This window comes from Ornithodoros turicata, chromosome 3, assembly GCF_037126465.1.
Source record: "Ornithodoros turicata isolate Travis chromosome 3, ASM3712646v1, whole genome shotgun sequence".
NCBI lineage: Eukaryota > Metazoa > Arthropoda > Arachnida > Ixodida > Argasidae > Ornithodoros > Ornithodoros turicata.
In genome coordinates this window covers 69,400,086-69,408,840 of record NC_088203.1, presented here as the reverse complement: position 1 = coordinate 69,408,840, position 8,755 = coordinate 69,400,086, and the positions used below count along the sequence as shown (strand labels likewise).

Sequence of the window (8,755 nt, the reverse complement as noted above, 5' to 3'; positions counted from 1 at the left end):
TACTGCACACCTGTTGTATGGGGAAAAAATTTACGATTGAGGTCGGCACAGATGGAAAAATGACGAAAGAAAGAATGCGGGTTTCTGCACAGTAATGGGATACTGTGGGACTGACTATCTGGATTGCAATGTTGTGGGACTATTCCCATGTCTACGGGTATTACCCATGCTTTTCAATAAAAATGCGGGTTCTTGCACTGTAATGGGATACTGTGGGACTGTAAATCAGGATTACGATATTGTGGGACTATTCCCATGTCTACGGGTATTACCCACGCATCTCATTAAAATGCATTGCACTAAAATGCATTAAATCTCATTAAAATGCATTGCACTAAAATGCATTAAATCTCATTAAAATGCATTGCACTAAAATGCATTAAATCTCATTAAAATGCATTGCCGTAAGCATTTTTAGCATAATGGAGACAAAAATATGCAGGTTGTGTAGAGAACAAGGTTAAGCCACATTGTACTACATAGCCTATAACCAGAGTAGCAGAGGCACTGCCGTGGTAACACACGTTTATGGGTGTGTTCCCTATTGACGAGTGATATCAGGTTTGATGTGATTGGGGACACTCTTGATGCTCATGTTAACACGTGGAGCTGCTCTGATGCTAATGTTAACAGGGCTGTTCAGGCTGATGTTAACACTAGAGCCGCTCTGATGCTAACATGAGGGCTGCCTTGATGCTGATGCGGCACAATAGTTGCATTGATGCTGGTTATGGCAATCTTGAAAATGCTGCTGTGTGGCCAGCAACGGCAACCTATTCACTGACCCTCCCCGTCGCTGTCTACATGCTTTCTGAAATGTCCTGCAAAGTAAGCCGCTCATGTCTGGGGGAGATGAGAACCCGCAAAAAACCCACGCGAAACAGTAGATAGCAGCAAGAAATCACTTTATTCACCACTCACAAGTACGTACCTCTGAAAGCATCCCCATTCATCATCAACACACCTGAGCGCTCGTCTCACGCGGGCACAAAATTCGCAATGATCGGACGATGAACAACAAGGAAAAAAAAAAGCACATAGATTCTCACTTCCGGTCCAACTTGTCTTTCTCAAAGCATTTGCAACTCTTGTAATGACGTGCATGAGTCTCCGCCACACTGAACACAATGCTTGCGTCTTTCTTCCTGGTACATGTTGCGCCATACACGCCTAATCTGCAAGAAATATCTTTTCAGAAAACACGATGACAGCATAGCCATGTGCAGTAGGTGTCAGGACATATACACACCGTCTGCACAAAGTCGCTCACGGTTTCATCTTGCGTTCCATCTCCCTGTCGTTGTTCAGATTGCCTGCAAATGGAGTGAAATCTACAATGACAATGCATGGCACAGCCGAACATATTATTTCACAGTTATATTGATTACACACCTGACACGGCAAAAATCCTGATGGCGAAGAGCGATTTTGGCTTCAGATCCAGGGCCGCGTCCTCACTTGACATTTCAAACGAGCCTGACTGGTCTCCTGGGGGTTGGCAGAAACATTTCCCCATACGGGCTCTTTCTCAGAGGGGTTGCTAGAACGACAGCATAAACTGGGAACGACAGTACAAACCCTCTAATAGCTGCAGACTTAGCGGAACAATAATACGCTCGAGATCATGCGTACCACTCGCGGCGATGAGAAACGTCCGTTTACTTCAAAGCGAACCCAACAAAACTGCGCATGCGCGACAGACAGCGCTGGCTGGTGGCATGCTGGCAGCCGCCGGCTCTAAAGCGAAATGCACCGCCTTCAAAATATTGTCACCATCGGTGCAGCTGATCTGAAGTTCTCTGATTGGCTGAGTTATATATGTGTCAATATTTGGATGGTCATTGGTCTCCGAGAACTGGCGTCAGTTTCCTTCGCGCTGATTGGGCAAGAGTTATTTGATTGAGGCGCAAGTATCCGAACGGTCGGTCGAACGGAGGAGAAAGAAAAACGACGGAGGAGCCATCATGTCTGTCCGGCCACGCGTGTTCTCTCGGACTACAACCGTTGTGCTCGCAGACACTAGCAGGTAGTTTAGAGAGTTTTGAATGCTTTAGATTTATATTGTGGCGAACTGATAATGTGAGAACGGAAAGGAACATCCACCTGATCATCACAACAGCGGAAAGACGAACATGACAGGGAATCCCTGCACCTCCAAAGGACGCAGAAATCGTTACAGAGGAAGTGTGCACTCTTTCCGATGTTCCGTAGGTGAACGGTAAGACAAGCTTGGTTACTTTTTGTGACCGAAGGAAGTAATGCAGGTTTATCACGTTAAGTGTATTATGTACAACATTTACGAGTCACTCGGTACGTTAGCGGCGTTTCATAGTGCAGTGCATTGCCGTAACTTGTGCGTTTGTAATATGCCGCTAATCAAATTTGCTAGTTGCCCCTCATGCACGTCGCAGCCGTTCATTCACTGTGATCTACGAACATTTGTGACAAGTGTGCTTTGGTGTTTCCAATACGAAATCAACATCGATTGCCTATCATAAAAGTGATTTTCGTGCAGAGTTACGGATCATCAATAGATTTCTTTGTTTTGGTGCTCCCGCAGCCATCGGCAACAACGACGCACATGGCCCAGCTGTTTTCGAAAACTGTATACCTCTACATTCTGCGTGTGCGAACTGCGATTGGCTTCGCAACTGCCCTTCGATATCGAAGCATCTAAAGCTCCAGTGAAGCCTGCTACAAGACGTGAAAAGATATGTACTGTAACTTTTTCGAAGCAGTCCCCGAGGACAAATAAACTTGCTTTGTCATACACCATCGCTGTCTGATTGTTTGCTTTGGGACAACATGATCGTTGCACTACAGCAAGCGCCGAAGAAAAACGGACGAGGCTGGGGGTAGGGGGGACGAGAGGAGGGACGAAAAACCCGAGGAGAGAAGGGGAAGGAGGTTGGGAAAGGATGACGATCTGCGCATGCGCACTTGACCCGAGCTTTTTTTCCGCGCTGCTTGTCTGGGACGCTGTGAATGGCTCCTGCAGATCACGCTGGTTTGGGCGGTCGCCATTTTCCTTGGACCATTGCGTCAATGGGAGCTTCCGGCGGATGGAACAGGCAAGGACGGGGGAGTTCGTGTTGGCATGCAGCCACAGGGGTGGCATCCAATGTATTGCTCCGTAGACGAGCGTGCTGGGCGAACGCAATGCATCCAGAACAGGTCCTGGTCGCACGTCACAGCAAACGTCAAGGCACACGTGACCTTAAAGATGGCGGCGCACGTGATCGGCGGCCAAACCGTTTGTAAATGCGGTTGTTGTTTCTGCGCAACGTTATGGATGTCTTTCGATCACGGAAATTAACTTTATCCGATAATCTCGTAGTAAAACGCGCAGTTTCGCACATAAGGCCTCGTACTGTTGACGACTTCCAAAGATGCGATGACGACCGCGCGTTAAGACTCACTGAGCCGATGCGATGTACTTAAACTAAGGAGAAATGGGCTACCATGTTGAGGAAGAAGCACCGCATTAGTTTACGTTGGCAAAATACGTCCATCTCTTGGTGTTATGACGACGGAAATATGTCGGTAAGCGGCAAAACGACATGTAAACAAAGTCACATGACCTCAAAATGACGTTTTCTGTGACGTGCGACCAGGACAAGATGGCAGTTTTTCCAAAAGCACCCGCTTGAGGGTAGTTACAACAATGGCGGGTTTGTGTCACCCCTGTGCATGCAGCCATCGCGGCCGCGCATCGCAATTGCTCGGCGGACGAAATATGACGACGGTAGAATCGTACTGTCTCTTGAGTTTGAGTGGTTCCAAGATGTTTCCGGAGATGATGCTGTTTTCATATCTACCACTGAACTTTGTGCTTGGAGCTTGCAACTTGTGTATTCTCTGATATTTGCTACTAAGTCGCTGCAAGATTTAGAGTATTACGGCACATGCACATCAGCACATGAATATGAACCATACAACATAATATGCATGACATGGACATACGGACCATCATGCAGGCAGCATTCATTGTGTCGCACCCTTTCTTTATCGTTTTTTACATGTATTAAAAAAACAGGTTTAAATGCTACAGTTTTCCTTGACTGTGTGCGATCGTGTACAACGCAGGTTCCTAATATGCATTGAAGTCACTTAAAACCTGCTGATGCTGTCAGGGAGCATCACATCTTTCTGGTGTGACATCAAGCGACATGATGTTCCCTTGACACACACATCGACACACCACACACACATATCTGACTCCACCTGATGAAAAACCCACTAAGAGCATGAAGAATTCTTGATCGGACACGAGAAAGTTATGGTGCTTTTTGATGTCACATCAAGAAATCTTATAGTTGCATCAGAGAGTAATTGTGTTAGAAACATCAGAATTTTCTTATGTGTAAAGTAGCTTTTCATAAAAATAGTCTTGACCAGAATGAGTAATATCACAGTAAGATTAAACTGAGATACCTTGCATATGGTGATGAAAGCCTCTTAAACTATTATTTTGCATTGTGTACGAATGAGTTCATGTGCGAGCTAAATTTTGGGTTGTGTGGAAAGCATTGGAAAGCTACCTTGAAGTGTGAAAGGCCCAATGGCTGTGCCCACACATTTCATCTGGGTATGCAGTTACGCTTATAAGTGCGATCAGCTGCAACGAATAAATACAAAAATACGCCGCATTTTCTTATCCTCAACGTTGCAAAAGCACTTCTGCAAGTCTGCCAGAAAATAAACTTACTGTGGAATCCTGGCTCTATAAAATGAACGACAATTCACATGATATGTGTGTTACTGTTTCCTCCTAATTAATTCAAATTTCGATATTCATTTGGATATTTCCAAGAAGTAAAAATAGCAAACTGTGCACAATAATTGAATCTTGTATCGGGCACGTGCACGGTATCATGCATATCTAATTCCGCTGATGTGACACTCACCCCACCTTAGGATCACATTACGTCCAGAGCAGAATGTCAAAATACAATCCTCAGGATGTCATGCAAAGACAGCCTTTGTGACACTACCTATGGATGTCATAATGTTTAAATTGGACGAGGACGTCTGGACCAGATGAGGACGTCCATGGGCTTTTTATGGTTTATTGTGTTGATTTCTCGAATTTTAGAACGGGAGTCACTGCCAAGGCGATGACGTCACGAGAGCCGCACCAGGAAATTTTCGCCGAGCAAGAGTCGACTCTCTCGGCTTTCGAGTTGCTCGAGTCCGATAAACGAACACAACCATAGAGTTATACGGCGTTTGGACAACACCAACTAGATTGGGAAAGCCTGCTTACTCCTCGACGTGACGTAACCTAAGAGTCAGCTAATGAGGATCGTGTTTTCAAAGGCGGCAGCCGATCACGAACGTGCTTTCAGCGGTCGTAATCATGGACAGAGCTGTGAAAGTTACTTTGAAAATGTAATTAAATTACAGTTACACACCCCTAAAAGTATTTAAGTTATGGTTATTATAGTTATTTATGTTATGGTTATTATAGTTATTTAAGTTATGGTTATTACAGTTACTAGAACTGCCATGTAACCGAGTTAGTTACAGTTACTCTCAAAAAGTAATTGAGTTACTTTCAGGTTACTTTTTGTTACAACATGGCTCACTTTCAAAAATGTTATTGTAAAAAACTACGACTATACGTACACTCCTGTACACACTGGATGCAAACTCTACTTCACTTAAGCTGGTAGTGCCCATTGATCCTGAGGAGCAAGACATTTTCAAAGTTCTCATCTGACAGGCTTCCTCTTCTTTTTGCCATGATGATACCTCCAATACTGAACAGCCTCTCCACAGAAGCACTAGTTGGCAAAGATGTATTATACTTCAGGAAAGCTGATTTTATGGTGGGGAGGTCGTTGAAAGAGTCAAGAGATGTGGGCGCAGGCAGAGACATACTTAGTGAATTCTAGTTCCCATGGTGCAGTCGTCCTCTCTTTACTTTTCCCGAACATGAAGAAGCTGTCGGGAGAGTCATCATTACCAGAAGTCACTTCAGGTCCTGTGTGCCACTGTTGCTGTGCGTTTGCCAGGACTTCGAGAACGTTCTTGAAGGATGCGAGGGCACTTCGTTTTTCGACAGGATCTTCTATCCAATCTGCATTGGACTTGGGATGTGACACTGAACTGAGTTTGTCGCTCATCATGGTGCCAAACCTTCCATCCAGCCCTTCCATCATGCAGAATTTCAGTGGATGCCGTTCCTTTATACGCTGCAGCTTAGCTTTCAGTGTAGACACTGTAGGAAGAAGGTACCCCATGAACATGCTCTGCTCTCGCTGTAGAAGATCAAGTGCCTGTACTATCGGCGCTGTGACAATCATGTACTCTTGCATGAATTCTTTGTCTGCAGCGGCGAACCGTGGTAGTCCAAACCGGTCGCAAATGTCTTTGAACTTCACCTCTTTTTTTGTCATGGTGTCATGCAGAGACCTGATTGCAATGTACGTCGAGTTCCATCTTGTTACACAGGGTACGGGGAGGTACGAACCACAGCCTTCCTTTAGGGCATCTAACAGGGAAGTTGACCTGCTCTGTTTGTTCCATATAGCACAGTATTTAGCTAATGTCTGGCTCCACTGCCTTTTCGATGATGGAAACATGTTTTGTTTCTGCACATCCTATAAAAAATATTTGTGTGAGAGCCTTGAATGGGGTGAACACTATACCTCTTACTCATTACCTTGGTGGCCACAAGACTCAGCAAATGGCAAGCACATCGTTGATGACGTGGCAGTGAGTAGTTCAGGATCCCCTCGTCACGTGAGTTCAACACGTTGTGGATCTCAACCGGGACAACATCGTCATCATCACAGCCGTCTGCGCCATCGGTCTCCCTTACAGGCGTTTCACACTCTTCGAAATCGGAAAACTTCGTGAAATAGCTGAAAGCAGTAGCCAGTGAGCAAGAGTAATTGTAAATCCAACTCATGATAGTCCCAAAAGGAGACACATACGTGAAAGACATTTTGAAGTTGGACGCGTTGTCCGTCGTTGTTGAGTTATCCGACATGTTGTAATCATTGTATACCTCCTCAAGAGCACTGGCAAGGACATCGAAGGTATGGCTCCCCTTAAGTCTCTTGCAGGCTAACACGGCAGACTCTCTTCTAAGGCTTGCACAGTCAACCCAATGCGCTGTAACGCCCAAATAGGCCCTGAAAATGGAAATCCCCACACATTTGGCATTGAAAGGTGATCACAGAGTTATTACCTTTTGTGGACAGTCCAGCAGTCCGCTGTGGATGCGATGTAGCCGATTCTTGAAAATTTCTCGCGGAGGTCTTCCTTCAGCTGCAGAGCCTCTGCCTGAAGCTTTTGTACCAATGTAGTCCGGCATTCGATGTGACGACCGAAGAAACCCGTAGCTATGATCCACTTGAAGTGCTCCTGTCTCATTACAGAAAATGGAAGTCCCCCTTGCACTATCATCCCTCTGATCACTTTGTTCAGGATGTCTGCAACAGGTCGGCAAAGTGTAAGTCGATGGTGATCAGAAACACACAGAATTAAAGGAAATAACTGATAGAAACACTGGGAACATGTTGGTCTCGTGGATGTTGCAAGGGCCATCTGTTTTGCTGGGGGAGAGCCATCATTCCTTGGATTTTTCCTCTTTCTTGTGTCGGAGTCCATCTTCATTTTCTCAGCCCGCAAGGCGCCAGAATGGAGTCACTAGAATGATTATGAACAGTTAACTATCCTGCTGATAAGGATCGCGTAGAATCACGGTGTTCAAAAGCACGTCATATCATGTCAAGAACCTGTCTGTCATTCTTCTTAGTATCAAGGCCGCCAAGACATTGATAAAAATAGCTTAGAATCCGGCGGCAGAAAACGCAACCGCTGAATGCTTGCCATTTCATAGGGGCTGCTTGATACGACACTCAGACAGTGATTTATTTAGTCAGACTTATTCGGACTTTATTTACATTTATTCAGGTGGTCTTGCGGCTGAAGGAGGCCTTAAAGGGACAGTCGCATCGACCACAGGTCGATTCCGAAACCAGAGTGAAATGAGATTCCCCGTCCTTCACTGACTATGACTCCGAAAGTCCCATTCCGATCGACGGAATACTCTTTGCATAATTCGTGTGTAAGCGGCGCTACAGCAGACGACGGATGCGGTCGTCAAGCGGAACTCCCTGCTGAGAATCTTTAGCAACGTCACAAGGAATCTGACCAATAAGAACACGGCGAGCCAGAGGAGTCCCCGCGGCTTGCAGCTTGCATGAGCAAGGTCAGGGAGACGAAGGCGAAGGCACATACGGAGATGGCGGACTCGGAACGCGGAACTGGCGAATCATGCTGTTCAAATCCCTTTAGTAATAGCTCCCGTGACGAATATACATGTTTGATGACGGCCCATATTCGACGGATCCGCTTCTTCTGCAAGTCGCTCGTGATGTACGTGCCGCAGCTGCGTTAGCGCATGATTGTTAGGAAATTACTGTGCTACGTGTTTAGGTAAGTGTCCTTTCTTTTTACAGCTACGTCAGGTTCACTGCTTATTGTGTGTTTACAAGCTGAGTTTGGAGATTCCTTGGACCGAGAAACAGACGACAGATACCTGGGTGTGTCGTCCGCATGATTCGCCAACGTTTTTCCATCCTGGTCCTATCAGGACTATCATCTTTTGTGTGCCTCATTTCCTGCTCACACCTACACCATAATACACTTGCGTAGTTTCCAATTGAGAAGTGTGAAACAGAACCTGTGTTACCACAGTAATCCCGAGAAGTGCAGGGGAATAGGCAGGAACAATAAGTGA

General features: G+C 45.7%; 2 long non-coding RNA genes across 3 annotated transcripts; both read right to left on the bottom strand.

Annotated features, from left to right (window-relative positions):
* Window positions 1-1,248: 1,248 nt before the first annotated feature.
* LOC135387266 (uncharacterized) lies at window positions 1,249-6,142 on the bottom strand. Of its 2 annotated transcripts, XR_010420994.1 has the most exons (4): window positions 5,884-6,142; window positions 5,629-5,786; window positions 1,393-1,540; window positions 1,249-1,313 (listed from the first exon to the last, which is right to left on the bottom strand). It is a non-coding gene; the product is annotated as an uncharacterized LOC135387266 (long non-coding RNA). The 2 variants fall into 2 exon arrangements; XR_010420993.1 differs by having other exon boundaries at window positions 5,629-6,142.
* Window positions 6,143-6,693: 551 nt separating this feature from the next.
* On the bottom strand, window positions 6,694-7,432 carry LOC135387265 (uncharacterized). The gene is made up of 3 exons (XR_010420992.1): window positions 7,199-7,432; window positions 6,942-7,142; window positions 6,694-6,869 (listed from the first exon to the last, which is right to left on the bottom strand). It is a non-coding gene; the product is annotated as an uncharacterized LOC135387265 (long non-coding RNA).
* Between the last annotated feature and the right edge of the window lie 1,323 nt (window positions 7,433-8,755).